This window comes from Eurosta solidaginis, chromosome 2 (genome assembly GCF_040869045.1).
Source record: "Eurosta solidaginis isolate ZX-2024a chromosome 2, ASM4086904v1, whole genome shotgun sequence".
In the NCBI taxonomy this organism is placed as follows: Eukaryota; Metazoa; Arthropoda; class Insecta; order Diptera; family Tephritidae; genus Eurosta; species Eurosta solidaginis.
This window is the reverse complement of record NC_090320.1, coordinates 74220164-74236574: the sequence shown is the minus strand read 5'-3', so window position 1 is coordinate 74236574 and position 16411 is coordinate 74220164. Positions and strand designations below refer to the sequence as shown.

The window sequence follows — 16411 nt, the reverse complement described above, 5'->3', positions numbered from 1 at the left end:
TAGTTTTATTTTTTTTGTATAGCACTGTGACTGATCGTGTCGTGCAAATAATCGATAACTGTGACAATAATCATAACATCGCATTTCTAGTGTTATTCGAATCGTTTCACAGTCGAATTCTAATCGAGTTCTCTAACCTAGTTTTCGATTCGAAATGCATTAGAGAACTACATTAGAATTCTAATGTAAAACTACAATATTTCTCTAACGTTAGAAACTGTGTTTGCTGGGAAGGTTAATACAACACCTGCAAATATCAACCGAAAATTATGAAGCAGCGTGGAGTCTGCTTAAACAAAGATACGATAATAAACGTATTTTATTTACAACACAGTGGGATAGGATAATGGATCAGCCGCCCATAAATAGTGACAATGCTGAAAGCGTAAGGCAATTGCTCGATACTACAAATGAGTGCCGTAACGCAATACAGTCACTAGGAATACAAATTGAAAACGCAGATCCATTTATTGCTCGAGTCATAGTTCGCAAATTGGACAAAGATGGACTCAAATTATATGAACAAACGGTTAAAAAGACAAGAGAGGTGCAGACATTATCTAATATTAGAGATTTTCTGGATCAACACTTCCAGACATTGAAAGCTGTAGCCTAAAAGGAGCAAGGTTACAAAATCCGAAATCAGCAAATATTTAAAGCAAATCACACGTCAACCAACGTGAGGAAACCATTTAGGCAGTGTACTTACTGCAAAATACCAAATCATATCATAACCGAATGTAGAAGTTTCAAGAGCATATCAACGGATGAAAGGCATAAATATGCCAAAGACAATAAAATCTGCTACAGATGTCTGCTTCACAAATTAGGAGAAACTTGTGCTAGTAATATGAAGTGTAAAATATGCAACTTCAGCAGTCATCATGAGCTCCTTCATTTCGATAACGTTCAAAAGAAGGCAGCAATGTCCACAAAAGCAGGTCTAACAACGGTAATTCTGGCCACAGCCCAAGTGAGAGCAAAAGCTGCGAATGGTGAGCACATATTATTAAGGGCTCTTATTGATCAAGGGTCACAAATAACATCAATTTCCGAAGAGGCAGCACAGATATTAGGTGTACCAAAGAAAAAAGTGATGACAAAGCTTCATGGTCTAGGAGATGTTGTGGTTGGTGAATCGAAGTTTAAAATTAAAGTGCAAATTACACCACGTTTTCTGAGCCAGCACGTCGAAGAAGTGGATGCCATAGTTTTATCAACCCTTACAACTGCGCAACCTGATCAATCCTTCAGGTTCAACTTTAAAAAATGGGAAAACTACACTCTTGCTGACCCATTATTTAACAAAGCTGATAGAATTGACATGGTGATTGGTGGTGATATATTTGGCAGAATAATAGAAAAAGGCATAAAAACACAATGGAGTTCTTGCACAAGCTACGAAGTTTGGCTGGATTTTGTCTGGAATAATTAAGCAAAAGAAACCAAGCAAAGTCACATCGGCAGTAACCAACCTTGAGAGATTTTGGGAGCTAGGGGAAGAACAGGATGAAGAAGCTAAAGTGGAATACGAAATGTGTTTGAAAAAGTTTGAGGAAACCACTACACAAGATGCAGATGGGCAATTCATTGTGGAAATTCCATTTAAAGATGACATGGAGCTGGGTGACTCTCGTAAACAGGCAGTTGCTCGGTTGCTATCCATGGAAGCTAAATTCAAAAGAGTGAAAAGCTTTGCAATGATTACAAGGAGTTCATTCACGAATACCAAAACCTTGGGCACATGATAAAAGCAAACGAGAAGGTAAATGGGAAGTATTATTTGCCACACCATTCTGTTATACGCGAGGATAAATTAAGTACAAAACTTCGTGTTGTTTTCGATGCGTCAGCCAAAATTTCAAATGGAAAATGCGTAAACGATATCATGTTAACAGGACCGAAACTTCAAAGGGATGTGTTTGATATCATCGTCAAGTGGAGACTATGGAAAGTGGTAATCACAGCAGATGTTGAAAAAATGTTCCGGCAAATAAAAATTTCGGAGAAAGATCAAGTGTATCATCGAATTTTGTGGCGGGAACATCCTTCAAATAATATAGAGGAATACGAGTTGACAACAGTGACATATGGTACCGCTTCGGCACCATATTTAGCAGTGCGTACATTATTTGAAATTGCCAACAAATGCTCAAGTGAAAACAATTGGCTACAAAAAATCATAAGGGAAGATTTTTATATGGATGATCTAATGACTGGTGGAGATACGGTTAATCAATGTATTATGATCCAGAAAGCATCTTCAGTTATTTGGTTTTCATTTGAGGAAATGGCTATCGAATTGCGACAGTATTACCAAAAATATCACCACTATGGGAGAAAATGAAATAATTCAAATAAAAAAAGGAAGCAGTGAAAACACTTGGGCTATACTGGGATCCAAAGAAAGATGAGTTCCAGTTTAAAATTAATTTGGGAATGCCGAAGAAAATAACAAAAAGAAGTGTTTTATCACAAATCGCCCAAATATTTGATCCGTTGGGCTGGTTATCGCCAATCACTGTGGTTGCAAAACTATATATGCAAAAACTTTGGATTGAAAAGGCTGGATGGGACGAACAGCTTTCTGATGACCTACAAAACGAATGGAAGCTTTTCATTGACACTGTTAGCATATTGGAAGAAGTGCGAATTCCACGCTGGATTGAAACTAGCATGGAATGTGAAGTAGAAATTCACGGATTCGGCGATGCTTCCGAAAAGGCGTACGCTGCAGTAATTTATGCAAAAGTTGGCTATTCCGTAAAGCTTTTAACTGCCAAAACGAAAGTTAATCCACTTAAAAATCGGAAAACTTTACCAAAACTAGAACTCTGTGCTGCTCATTTATTGGCAAAATTGTCGAATAAAGTGTGCGCGATCATTGCAAGGGATCATAAAGCTTATGCATGGAGTGATTCAACAATAACCCTGGGCTGAATTGCAAATCCGAAGAACAAAGATAAATTTATCAGAAATCGGGTAGAAGACATTCAAAAACTTATACCACAAGTTACCTGGGGACACGTGAACACGAAAGACAATCCAGCAGATGTGGCGTCAAGAGGTATTCCATCTCCAAAATTATTAAATATGGATATTTGGTGGAATGGACCCAAGTGGCTATCGTCAACAGAAGATCAAGGGTCAACAACGATAAATGCATGCAACAAAGTAACGGTTTTATTGACGTCCAGAGACCAAGATTCTTTTATGGACAATTTAATAAACAAATATTCAAGTTGGCTAAAATTACAAAGAGTGGTAACATACATTTTACGCTTTCGTAAAAAGAGAGAAACGCGCAAATTTTCACATTTATCGGCAGAGGAGCTTTAGACAGCTACATTAACGGTCATCCGACAAACACAGAAGAACTTTTATAAAGAAGAATTAAGTAAACTTCTTGATGGAAAAGCTGTCAAGAGTTCAAGCAAATTAGCAAGCCTCAACCCCTTCTTGGATAAAAATGGCATAATAAGGGTTGGAGGCAGGCTTACAAATTCAGAGCTACCTTATAATGAAAAGCACCCAATAGTCGTACCAAAATCAAACTTGGCCGGATTAATTATTAAAGATGCTCATCATGCGACAATACATGGTGGAAATCGGTTAACAGAAGCAGTCGTCAGGCGACAATACTGGATAATCGGATTAAAAAATGCAGTGAAACATTGCATACGTATCTGTTGTAAATGCATACGATTCAAGCAAGCTGCTGCAACGCAGCTCATTGGTGATCTTCCATTAGCCAGAGTGTCGATATCCAGTCCCTTTACATATACTGGAGTAGACTATGCCGGACCTTTTCAAATGAGGTGTTCTAAAGGGCGAGGACAAAAATCGTTCAAAGGATATGTCGCAGTATTTGTCTGCCTTTAAACCAAAGCTATACATTTGGAAGCCGTCAGTGACTTGTCAACAGAAACATTTTTGGCAGCACTAAGAAGATTTTTTGGCAGACGAGGAAAATCTATACACATTTACTCCGACAATGGAACTAATTTCGTGGGTGCAAGCAGATGGCTCGACAAAGACTTTAAAAAAGCAGTAAAACAAAATTGTGAAGTTGCACCAATCTTAGCCAATGAGCAAATTACTTGGCATCTTATTCCCCCGGCAGGACCACATTTTGGTGGAATATGGGAGGCTGGTGTAAAAGGAATGAGATATCATTTGAAACGAGCAATCGGAGACACAAAACTAACATTTGAGGAGATGTCTACTGTTCTAGCACAGATCGAGGCATCATTAAACTCACGCCCACTATATGCCATTAATGATGAAAACAGAATGGATGATTTGACCCCAGGCCATTTTCTAATCGGGACACCATTGGTATCGATACCATCTTCAGAAGATGACAACAATATATCATCTTTGAATAAATGGAAGCTGATACAAAAAATTCAGCGAGATTTTTGGAAATGTTGGAAGGATTACACACCCTTCAACAGAGAAATAAGTGGAAAACACCAGCAGAAGATATGAAAATAGGTGACATAGTCATAGTAAAGGATGAGAATACCCAACCAGCTAAATGGCCTCTTGATAGAATAATAGAGTGCCATCCAGGACTTGATGGTAGAGTTCGAGTCGCCACATTGAAGCTACAGAATAGTACGCTGAAACGACCGATTCAGAAGTTATGTCCGCTAGTTATATCACCAGACACTAATCAAGAAGAGCGAGCGGATGAATCACTAGCACAGGTACTAACTAAATTTAAATCAAGTAAACTGGCAAAGCACAGACCAAGTACAAACATATGTGCACTTCTACTTATGGTTCTGTTTTGTATTACACCAATAAATGGATTCAAAGCAGTCAGCAGTCAAACAGGAAGCAATGGAGTAGTTGCTCAACTTCCAGATAACTCGGCTATCTATTTGGATTCACTGGGAAAGATGGACGTCATAACTTCAAATTGGAATTTGGTAATCTATTATGATCTCCATTCATATTTTGAACAAATGAATATGATGCCAGGCTGTCTACATCGAATAAAAAATCACTGTAATCTGTTGTCAGATTTCGAGGAAGCATGCACGGTTATATCGCTGTCACTAGGAAGGCGGTATGAAGCGATAAAAAGTAGTCACGATTTAATCGTGTCCAATAAAAGGCAACGAAGGGCTCCCTTTGAATGGATTGGCTCTATTTATAATATGCTATTTGGTCTAATGGTCGCTGACAGCGAAGAGCAAATAGAATCCAACTTCAGATTACTACTGAATAACCAGCATAACATCAAAGAGAGACTAAAGGCTCAATTTTCAATAATAAATTCCGCGGCAAACATAATAAATAAAAATGTAAATGAGGTCAATATGCAATTTACAAAAATAGCCAGTCAAATCAACAGGTTTCAGTCAGAATTAATAAAAAACATTAACAAAGATAAAATGACCATCCAATTTCAAATGTTAGTAACCCAAGTCACCATTTTATTGAGCGAATGTGAGACTATTCAAAAGTTTATAATTGAATTATTGATAGACTTGAACCATGGACGAATTAATCCAACTCTTATCGCTCCAACACAGTTGAACAAGGAATTGGTACTGATTAAAGAAAAACTTCCATAAAAACTTCAAATACCTGGACAGCAAGATAACAACCAACTACGCGATGTATACAATCTTATGAGAGCAAATGGACTCATAATCGACAACAACCTGGTAATTAAAGCAGAAATACCACTTATGCACAGCGAATCGTCAGAAATATACAAACTGATAGCGATCCCATTTGAGTACAAAGGAAAAATCATAAAGATAAAACAAAAAAAAAATTTCTTAGTATACAACTTCGGGCTGCACTTGTATTTTTTGATTTCTCAAGCAGAACTGAATAAGTGTACTAGAGGTTTAAATAGCCATCTCATAAGCAAAGGAAAAACACCGTGGAAATCTTCTTTGGATCAAACCTGTAAACTGTCACCACTTTTAAAAGGCAGCCAAGCAGATTGCCAGTATGAGGAAACAAAGAAAATTCCATTATGGGCAGAACTATACCAAGACAATAAGTGGATTTACAAAGTATTTAAAAATTTCACGTTACATTTAGACTGCGGTAACAGCAAACCCGAAATAATGGAAATTCCAGCCCAAGGAATTCTTTCCATCAAATCCGGTTGCACTGCCAGACACGAAGGTATAACCATATCAGGTTTACAAATATTTAAAATACAGAGCACAATCAATACAGAACAGGATCCAATAGCCACAGCCATACACAACATTTCTGAGGACAACATAACTCCACTACAAATCAACAATATAAGCAGTAACAAGGAGTTAGACAAACTCAAAAGGGATATTGAAAAATTGGCCAAAAATGAACTAAAGATAAGCAACCTAAACTTAAAAAATCATAGCGGACATTTGTCTCTAATATTAATAATTTTACTTATCATTTGCCTTTTAATATTTTATGTCATATACAAATGCAAGTCAAAAGATAAAATCACTATAAATCTTTCACGTCCACAAACATAAAAATATAAAAACATGTACACACACAGTAAAATAGCAAAATACATACAGTCCACACACATCCATTTCAATAAAAACATACCTAGACCTAAACGATAATTTTCCCCTCGGCAATATGTTCAAATAAAAATTGAACATGCATATACACATGTGAACAAATATTAGTAATATAATCCGTAGATATTTTTAAGAAGTAATATTGACACGTAAACTGATATTTCCAACAAACACATGTACATACATATATTTAGCAAACGATCACTTCGTTCACAACAAATAAAAATTACAAATGTTTACATACATATACAAATATACCTAAATCATTTTACTGTCTGACATTTATAGCCAAACGCAGGATACTTTTCTTATCTTAGTTTTAAAATGTTTGCCTACTTGTAAATGCTACAAATGCCCACATCACGATTATAAAAATCAAGAGGCTAGCATTAATCAATATAATCAAAATAAATGAATCTCTATCATCATACATATAAACAATCACACATACACATATAATTAGTTTTAGGAACATATTTTTAAGATTTTCTTTATAAGCTATTGTAAATAACTTTACAAGTCAGAATTAAAAAATATTCTCAAACGACAACATTGCTTTTATTTACCCCTCAACACAACTAATAATTTACAAATTTGCTGATGATTATTTTTGTGTTATTTTCTTTAGCAACCACCTGCACCTGTTACTGGTAAATATCAACAGCCGCAACAGTATGATCAAGCCCAACGCCGTTTAGATCCTGATCAGATGCCAAATCCGATAAGCGTTATAATTGAAAAGCAAAATAGCGCTGGTGGTGCTTTTATTACTAATGAACAGAGTTTATTACCACCATTGGTGACCACAAAATATGTGGTAGAAGATCAGGGTAACTCCTCGCCACGTTACGTTAGGTATCGATAATCGAAATTAATTTTGTTTGGCAATTACATTGAACTTTCTTCTTTGCAGGTCGTCTTTGTATTGCATACCTGCAACAGCTGATTTATTAATAAAATTAAAGAAAAAAAAACTTTTTTAAAAATAAGCTTTTATTATTGGTTAATAAAATTAACTAAAAAGTAAACAATAAATTGACTCTAAAGAAATATAACACTTTACAAGTTCATTGTAAGCTTTAACGATAACTAAGCTTTTTCGTCTGCGAATTTATTAAACCTTACAGTTTATATCACATTTCTAATTGTTCTAATCATCTGTGGGTTAAATCTGTTTTAAAATAAAATTCTACTTTCGCTTAGCTAAAATTCCATCGCCAAAAATCTGTAAAACAAAATCAAGTGCGCAGAAAAGTATGCAACACTTACCGATAACAGCCTAACGGCGTTAGCGTTCGTTGTATCACAGAATTTTTACACTTTGAAAATGACGGCTGTTGTTTGCAAGGTTGCATTCCTTTGAGTCTTCGTTTTCACCATCTGGATTAACAGTCATGAGCCTGGACATTCGTGCAATTTTAGTGATGTAAATTGCATGGCGCCAGCGCCAATGCGGCGCCAGCTCAATGGTAGCTCATTGACGAAATGACTCCAATCGAATATTTGACGTTACTTAGTAGTGAGTGCGTAGTACATTTCACTTGCGCTATTGAGTGAAACGACTTTTGTGTGTCAGGCACGAGTTTGGTGTTATTGGCGCTACTGGCAATGATGACACTGAGCTGATGGCGGTAGCGCTGGTAGTTCAGCTTTTGAGTTGTATATTTTTAATTTAATGCACAATTAATATGGGTGTGTTTGAGCGGCCAAAGTGCTGCTAAGTTGATTGAATGTCGATAATTTCCTAGCGATTATCAATAGATTGTCAATATTTCGTTCAACGGGCACGCGTAATTGCCACATCTGCTCAAATTTTCCCAGTTTTTCCATTCTTGATTTAACTTAAGCTGTTATGCCAATATTTTTCTGCCAGTTTTTTTCAAATACGTAATTTTTCCAAAAGCAAAATAAATTACAGAAAAGATTACAGAGTTAAACAGCCTTAAAAATTCAGCTATGTTGGTTATACACAGAAATACAACAGAGGGTTGTGTCTCCGCTTTTCGCAAGCGTTGAGATTCACCACGCGTGACACGCGTGATTCACCACGTCCAAATATCACAATCCACGGATAGGTACCGGCGGGTTTGTATGGGACTTAGGCTGTTATGCCAAAGTAAATACAAATCTTTACCGATAACTGTGTTATCGATTAATTTATCGAATTCTAACAAAGTAATATTGCATTGTCATCGGAGTTATACATGTGTGCAAAATTTCAGCTCAATCGGACACCGGGAAGTGTATCAAATTTAACTTGCAAGATTCCATTACAGACAACAAAAGTGAAACTAAATAAAAGCTTATAATTATAAAAACAACAGCTTTGTCCATTACACTTATGCGGCAGTCACGAACGTACGTACCAAAAACGTCTCAGCTGACACGACCTCATAAGATAGAGTGTGCAATGTAAACGAAAACTCACCGACGTGCAACGCCCGTACGTACGTAGCCCGGAACGTAGAAATCAAAACAATTTTGATTTTTTCCGTAAGAACGTGTCAGCTGATCGCACTCTCACTAGACAGAGTTGCCTAGTAAACTTTTGTGCGCTAATTTTTGACCGTTTGCAATTTAATGCAAAAACACCTAATTAAAGTTTGAAAAATTGTGAAAATAATTCGAAATAATTATGTAATAGTGCTGATTATAAATATGTAATCTTTTTATACTTATTTAATATGTATTCCGGCATTTTACAATATCAAAAATTTAATTGGAAAAAGTTGATGTTTCCATAAGCATGCATGCAAACTGGCCAATGGCAACAGTGCTTTGTTGTAAACAATACACACACCAATATGTTATGTACATGTACACAGACGCACACATTGATTTCTACGGGCTTGAGAGTTCGGTCAACCGTGCTTCATACGACAAACGTCCGTACGTACGGCACACGTCGGTGGGTAACTGCCGCATTACCGTCTCACCAATGGCACGCACGGTTGAGGGTGAATATGAGCCACCCATTGTAAATTTTGGTGAATTGGGTGCAATTAGATGTAATCGTTGCAAGGCTCAATAGCAACTTGTAGATGCTGGTCGTTGTTTCCAATGTCTAATTTGTAAAGTAACAAGAGATGGTAAAAAAAATCTTTCACTTTTACTTGTGTTCATTGATCCATATTTTTTCTCAACAGTGCCAACTGCATATTTCCAACATTTGGGCCATACCGGGCAGCGTGTCGATAAATATGAACGTCCTGAACTTGTATTGGGTACATGAGTATTTGTGTAAAAAATGCTTGGGTACCGATAGCTCTCATGGTAAACCTCAACTCATATCCAACATCAATGCCTCGCATTCAATTGTGGCACTGTACGCACTACATTGGGTTCACGTATTATGGACAAGCATATTGCTGATTCCAGTGGTAAGGCCACAATTTCAAATGATAGGGCAACCATTATGAAACTATTGGATATTGTGAATCCAGCCGTAAAACTCTAGTAGACATCGCCAAATTTCAAAATGCTGAGGAAAGTTTTTTGTTATATTATAATGTGTAGAATAAAAATGTTTCTCTTATCAGGTCGGCGATGGCACCACTTCAGTAGTATTTTAAGCATGTGAAATCTTAAAACAAGTTAAGCCAGATGTTAAGGAAGGCGTGCATGCACGTATCATCATTAAAGCTATACGTAAAGCATTACAATTATGCATGCTAAAATATGACATGGCTGTACATGTCGAAGCGCCAATCAAAGGAGCAACAAAGTGCTTTATTGGAAAAATGATCTGCCATGAATGGCGTATTCTGTAGAATAAACTAGCTAAGTAAGGCGCCAATGTTGTGTTTTCTAAATTACCAATTGGTGATGTTGCTACACAGTATTTTGCAGATCGTGATATGTTCTGTGCTGTTCATGTACCACAAGAAGATTGGAAACGTAGAATGAAAGCTTGTGGTGGTGCTGTTATGACTACAGCTAATGATATTAATTCAAGTGTTTTGGGTCAATGTTATTACTTTGAAGAACGTCAGGTTGGTGGTGAACGTTTCAACATTTTCCAAGGTTTGACATTAATTTCATTTTTATAGTTTATAATTATTTAAAGATTGCGTTAATGCTAGAACAAGTACATTGATTTTACGTGGCAGTGTTGAAGAATTTTTGGAAGAAACTGAGCTTCGTCACATGATGCTATAATGCTTGTGCGGCGTACAATTAAACATGATTCTGTTGTTGCTGGTAAGTCAAAATACAAATTGAAAAAAATGTCTAATCTTAGGGCCTCATTCTCTATTACGAAAAGAACTTTCGATGCGGATCAGAGACGAATCGCTAGTGTATTTCCACTATGTTAAACAATGGCAACTTATCACTTGACAATTACTTTTGCCTTCCTGTTAGTTAGAAAGGTAAAGACCGAACGAAAATGATAGAGAATACTATTGCTAGACGAAATCGTTTGGAGGCGAATCGTTCGTAGGGTGGGTAGAGAGGGATGGCCTGAGGGTTTAATGTGGCCACATAAATCGTTCCCGAGATGGTCGGGCTAGCACTTTAATGGCGCTGTGTTACCGGAGCGTACCAGATCTGTATCCGGCTAAAGGACATCACATCTATAACACTCCCCAAAGCCTTCGGGGAGCAACCTTATCGCTACAAAAACAACAACAACATTGTGACCAAATCCCGAAAAAAAAACTATAAAATTTGTGTCAGTGAAATGATAATTATTGCTTTTGGTTGTTAGTTTTGAGGCATCGTCATCGAGTTCCTTCTGATCGTATATGCCGGTTCTTTTACATTCTTTTACATGCATAAAGTGCCGTTGAAGCCTTCCTCACCCTCTCCTCCACGTTAAGCTTCCATGACAGCTTACTGTCTAGGATCATTCCTAGATATTTTGTGCAAGGTTTCTCCCGTAGGGTCGCCCCTCCTAACTTAGGCCTGGTCCAATTAGGGACCTTGTACCTCTATACAAGACCATATGCAATGTCATCTGCGTAAACCGTAAGTTTGTCTAGTTCCTCGTAGAATCCCCTAAGCAGTTGGTTAATGACCAGCGTCCACAGCAGAGGTGATAGCACCCCTCCCTGCGGAGTGCCCCTGTCCACTAATTTCGTGGCCGCGTACAATCCCCATTGCGATGTAATCTTACTGCAGTTTAACATGTAGTCGATCCATCTGGGTAAGGCTGGATGCACTTTAACGTAATTAAGACCATCAATAATCGCCCATTTAGAAAGCCCCGGCAATGCTTAAGAAGACTTCTAGAGCATATTCCTTATATTCCAGGGCTTTTTCTATGCTTATTAACACCCTATGCAATGCGGTGTCTACTGACTTGCCTTTGGTGTACGCCTGTTGTGTTGTGGAGAGCAGCTTTTCATCCACGTTGGACTTTATGTACACATCTATCAGCCTCTCAAAGGTTTTGAGCAGAAATGATGTTAAGCTATTGTGTCTATAATCTTTGGGATACACGTGACCGATCTTCCCCGCCTTTGGTAGTAAAGCTACACGAGCAGTTCTCCAAGAGTGCGGTACATGATTCAGTTTATGCACCCATCGAATATTATTTTAAGCCATCCCACGACCGCCCTACTTGAAACTTGTAGCATGGCCGGACATGTAACATCTGAGCCCGGCGATTTCACCACCACTACGAGATCCTCAGTAGTGTAATTAGGCAGCATATATGAATGCAGCTGTTTCCTTACCATTACTACAGCTCGCACCCGTCCTTCCGTTTGCGCATAGTAAACGCCAAATCCGCGCGCGCTAAGTCCAGAAACCTTTCCTCCCGATGGAAGCCACGGCTCCTGTGTTGGAGGTTTATCTGTAGGACTCGCAGCACCAATGGGCTGCTTGTCCGCCTCCAGCACCTTCATCGTGACGTCGTCGTCCTCCCCTAGCCCTTTTGGTTTAGAGTGTTCGAAGCCTCCTTCAGCCTTTTGTTCCTGTTGTGCCGGGTGTTCCTCTGTGCGACTCACAGCACCATCTGGCTGTTGGTCCCCTTCTAACACATTCGGGGTGACGTGGGCTACCTCCACCTGTCTTTTTTCCCTTAGGCTTTTGAGGTCCTTTTCGACTTCGCCCACGTCCAGGGTGTTAGGACTTTAATACCCGCGACTTCTTTTCCTGAGTCGCATATAAATTTTGCCTGTACCTAAGGACATTTTTCCAAGCTGCGCGTACAATATATCCTCCGCTGGCTTGTTTATTTGGAAGATGTATAACTGGCCTTCCTCCGTAGGCCGAGATACAGTAAGTAGCTTCCAATCCTGTGTCGGTATGTTCGGATTCTGATTCTGCAAAAGTCGCAGTGTATCCTCCGACTTCATCACGCACGGTATCCATACCTTAACTTTTGGTACTTTGGGGATTTGCGCTTTATCCACCATCTCAAAACGCGCGTTCGTGCCCTGCCTTTGGAGGTTTGGAACCACATCCTCCAGCCACCGCAAGCTCGCGATGTTGTCGCACGCCATCATCTTCATACCATTATACCATCCCCCGAATCAAAGGTTGGAAGGAGCTTACTTGGTTATTCCCGCATCATCTTAAGCATTAAGCTAATAAGCTCCTTTTCTACAGATCTCCACCTTTCACTAGTCATCTGTTCGAAAGGACTGCTCCGATCAACGAGCGCCACAGTCAGTGACTGCTCTGCCACATCACTCATCTTCTCGGGAAAAGCCGGCGTCTTAGTGTTATTTCCCTTTGGCACCTCCGAGAAAGCCGGAGTCTTAGCTCCCTCTAGCACCTCCGAGAAAGTCGAAGTCTTAGCGTTATCTCCCTTTGGCTTATCTCCTACTTCCATAGTTGGAACTTCCCTCTGACTCGCAGCCTTCGAGGTAGTTGCTACCTCGCTATTGGGGCTCATCTGTCTTACAGCTTTGGGCCTACTTGTCTTGTCTATGGGACTGCCCTGCGTCGCGGCTCTGGGACTGGGACCTTTCTGCCTCTTGAAAGCAGGCTTGTCGCCTTCCTCCAAACGTTGCCTTTTCATTCTGCCATTCGACGCTTCTTCCTCCTCATACCGGTTGCAGAACCGAGGGTTTCTAGCAGCAAACCTTTTGAACTGCCTTCGACCTACTTCTACCGCCTCATGAGCCCATGCCAAGCGCTCGATCTCCTCTTCTGTTGGGTCCACCACTGCTCCCAAGCGTTGTACAATTCTTAGTACTGCACGGTACTTCGAGAGAGCTCTTTGCTCCGTACCCTTCTCAACTCTTCTACTCCTTTTTCATTTGTGTGCTTCTCCAACACGGAGTTCATTGAATTAGCACTACTCTCGCTCCCCGAGTCCGACGCATCGCTTAATGCGTATTTGTCGTCCTTGGCTTGCGGCTCAGTCCTCTTCTTATGATCGTCCTTATGAAAATTAGGTAATGAGTCGTTCACCTTGGTCGTACGACCACCAGCCCGACAAGGCGGGCTCAGCGGTCCAGTATTATATACGGGGAAAGAACCGTCAGCCTCAGCAGCGCCCCTTACTGTGGTAAGGCCATCAATACTTCCCGAGGTGGTCCGGTATCGGGAATGCTCCGTTCGAATACAGCCGAATTTATCCCCTGCCTACAAATCGTCCAATAGGCACGGTCCGCATAACACCCTGGATTAGGGAGTTGGCAGTTCTTGGTCACCGACATCCCGCCGCCCTCCTATGAGGCGAAACGGCGTAGATGTCAGTCCTAAACAGCTCCTCCCCATAGTCGGGCGCTATGGAGATCGGCCAAGCCCTCACACCAACGACGATTTTCGTTACAATTGCTAGTGCATGCTCTCCAAGATGTAGATCCTGATCGAAAGTCACACCCAAAATTTTAGGGTGTAAGACAGTCGGTAGGGTAATGCCATATGGTCGACATTTGGTGCGGTCATGTTTTAAATAAGGTCACCGATGATTTGGTTGGTGACAATCAGGGCTGTCATGGAATCCAATTGTTGCCGGAATCGGATTTAAAAACGACAAAATAATTACTTTGGGGTCATAAAATCCAATGTTATCGGTTTAATGTTCGAATTGGAATTAGTGTCGGTGTTAGGTGTCACAGAATCCGATAATATCGATTTTGCTATTGGAAACAATCCAATCAGTTAAATGCTGTTGGATTTAATTTTTTCCTAGTTGTATTTCTCTTGCAGTTGAGTATTTTCTAAAAATGTAAGTAAATAAAGGTTTATTTTATAAAAATAAATGTAAATTTACATATATTTTCATTCTTAATAGGGGAAAACATAAAATTTCAATGCAAAACAGTATTTTGACTGAATTTATGGAGAAAATCCAGATATTGCGAAGCACATCATCTAAAATCGTTGACAACGTGCTTCTACCTACACTCATGCTAGAATCTTTGCTAACTGATCTTTGATAGGATCCTTCAGCTAAAAATCGTAATGTAGCTGCTAGTTGCAGCACTGGCAGAACTTTCGAGCGGGTTAAGCATCTTTGAATGGTGTCCAATACCATTCGGAAAGCCTCTTTTTTTATGCATTATTATTCAATGTAACTGCAAATACACTATAAATATTTAGAAACCCACATTAAGACATTTTTTAATTACGCTGTCTCTGGCAACTCAAACGGATTGCTGCGATCTCTCAAAATTTTCCTTTTGACCCTCTCGCAACTTTCTTCTTCCAAATATAAATTCCATAATATAACTGCTACAACTGCTGATGCCATTTTGATGTCAATAAATTTTTTTATTTCTATATATGTATATGTATATATTTCTAGATATATTTCTGTTTAATTGCACAAAACAACTATTTTATAAAATTTTGCCAAAAAAATTAACATCAAAATTGCCGGTGCATCGCAAAACAGCTGATTTCGACCATCGCTTTTATTTACATTCGAAAAGAGCAAAACCAATACGGTTTTATGACACCAGTTGAAATCAATATTGGTTTGTAATTCCGACAAAACGCAGAACCGACTTGGATTCCATGACAGCCCTGAATATCAGGTTTCGCGAGGCGACAAAACTGGAGAGATTGGGAGATAGCTGTTTATTTTATTACAAAGCTCATCGATGTAGGAAACAATATCATAGGCGTAGAAGCAATAGTGACTCCTGGTGGTAAAGGTAGCTATTGATATGTAGAAGTTAAGCAGAAGTTTGAATATGAGTTTTTTTAAGTTATAGCAAAAAAAGCGTTGAGGATTTTTAATATCTTACCAGGTACCTTCGTACATGTTTCTAAGAATGAAGAATAAAACCTATTCAAACTCAATTTTCACCAGGACAAAGCCGCTGAGACTTTGCTATACTTTAACATACAATACGTTACCCCATTTTAGCACAACTATCATTTTTTGATTTTATTAAATTTTATAAAATGTTTCTTCCTCTACAGTTCTATTTCGGTATTGGATGGTAAATATGGCTTTCGCATTTTCTCAATCAATAACTGTGAAAAGGTGGAAGAAATCTATACGTGTAAATCTCACATATTATCTTGGTCGAGCGTTTCTTCAATAGCTCTCTAGTGGTGATGGTGACAGCAGAGAAACCCAACTGTTTACAAATGTTACACTTAATAAAATTAAAGAAAAAAAAACTTTTTTAAAAATAAGCTTTTATTATTGGTTAATAAAATTAACTAAAAAGTAAACAATAAATTGACTCTAAAGAAATATAACACTTTATAAGTTCATTGTAAGCTTTAACGATAATTAGGCTTTTTCCTCTGCGACAAAAGAATTCTATATTGTACATAATTATATATTTTTAACATTAAAACTTTACACCTAAATTATTAAACCTTACAGTTTATATCACAGTCCTAATTGTACTAATAAAAGCGTGTTACATTGCGATAGCAAGAAAAGGAGATCCTAAATGTTCTTAATTATACCATCAAAATTCAACACGTTTTTTACT

The 16411-nt window shown here is 38.6% G+C and overlaps 1 long non-coding RNA gene across 3 annotated transcripts; it reads left to right on the top strand.

Annotated features, from left to right (window-relative positions):
* Positions 1–9322: 9322 nt before the first annotated feature.
* On the top strand, positions 9323–16113 carry LOC137239926 (uncharacterized). 3 transcript variants are annotated; one of them, XR_010949552.1, is made up of 5 exons: positions 9323–9643; positions 9701–10338; positions 10404–10546; positions 10604–10754; positions 15262–16113. It is a non-coding gene; the product is annotated as an uncharacterized lncRNA (long non-coding RNA). The 3 variants fall into 3 exon arrangements; XR_010949551.1 differs by having other exon boundaries at positions 10394–10546; positions 15885–16113; XR_010949550.1 differs by having other exon boundaries at positions 10394–10546.
* The last annotated feature ends 298 nt before the right edge of the window (positions 16114–16411 follow it).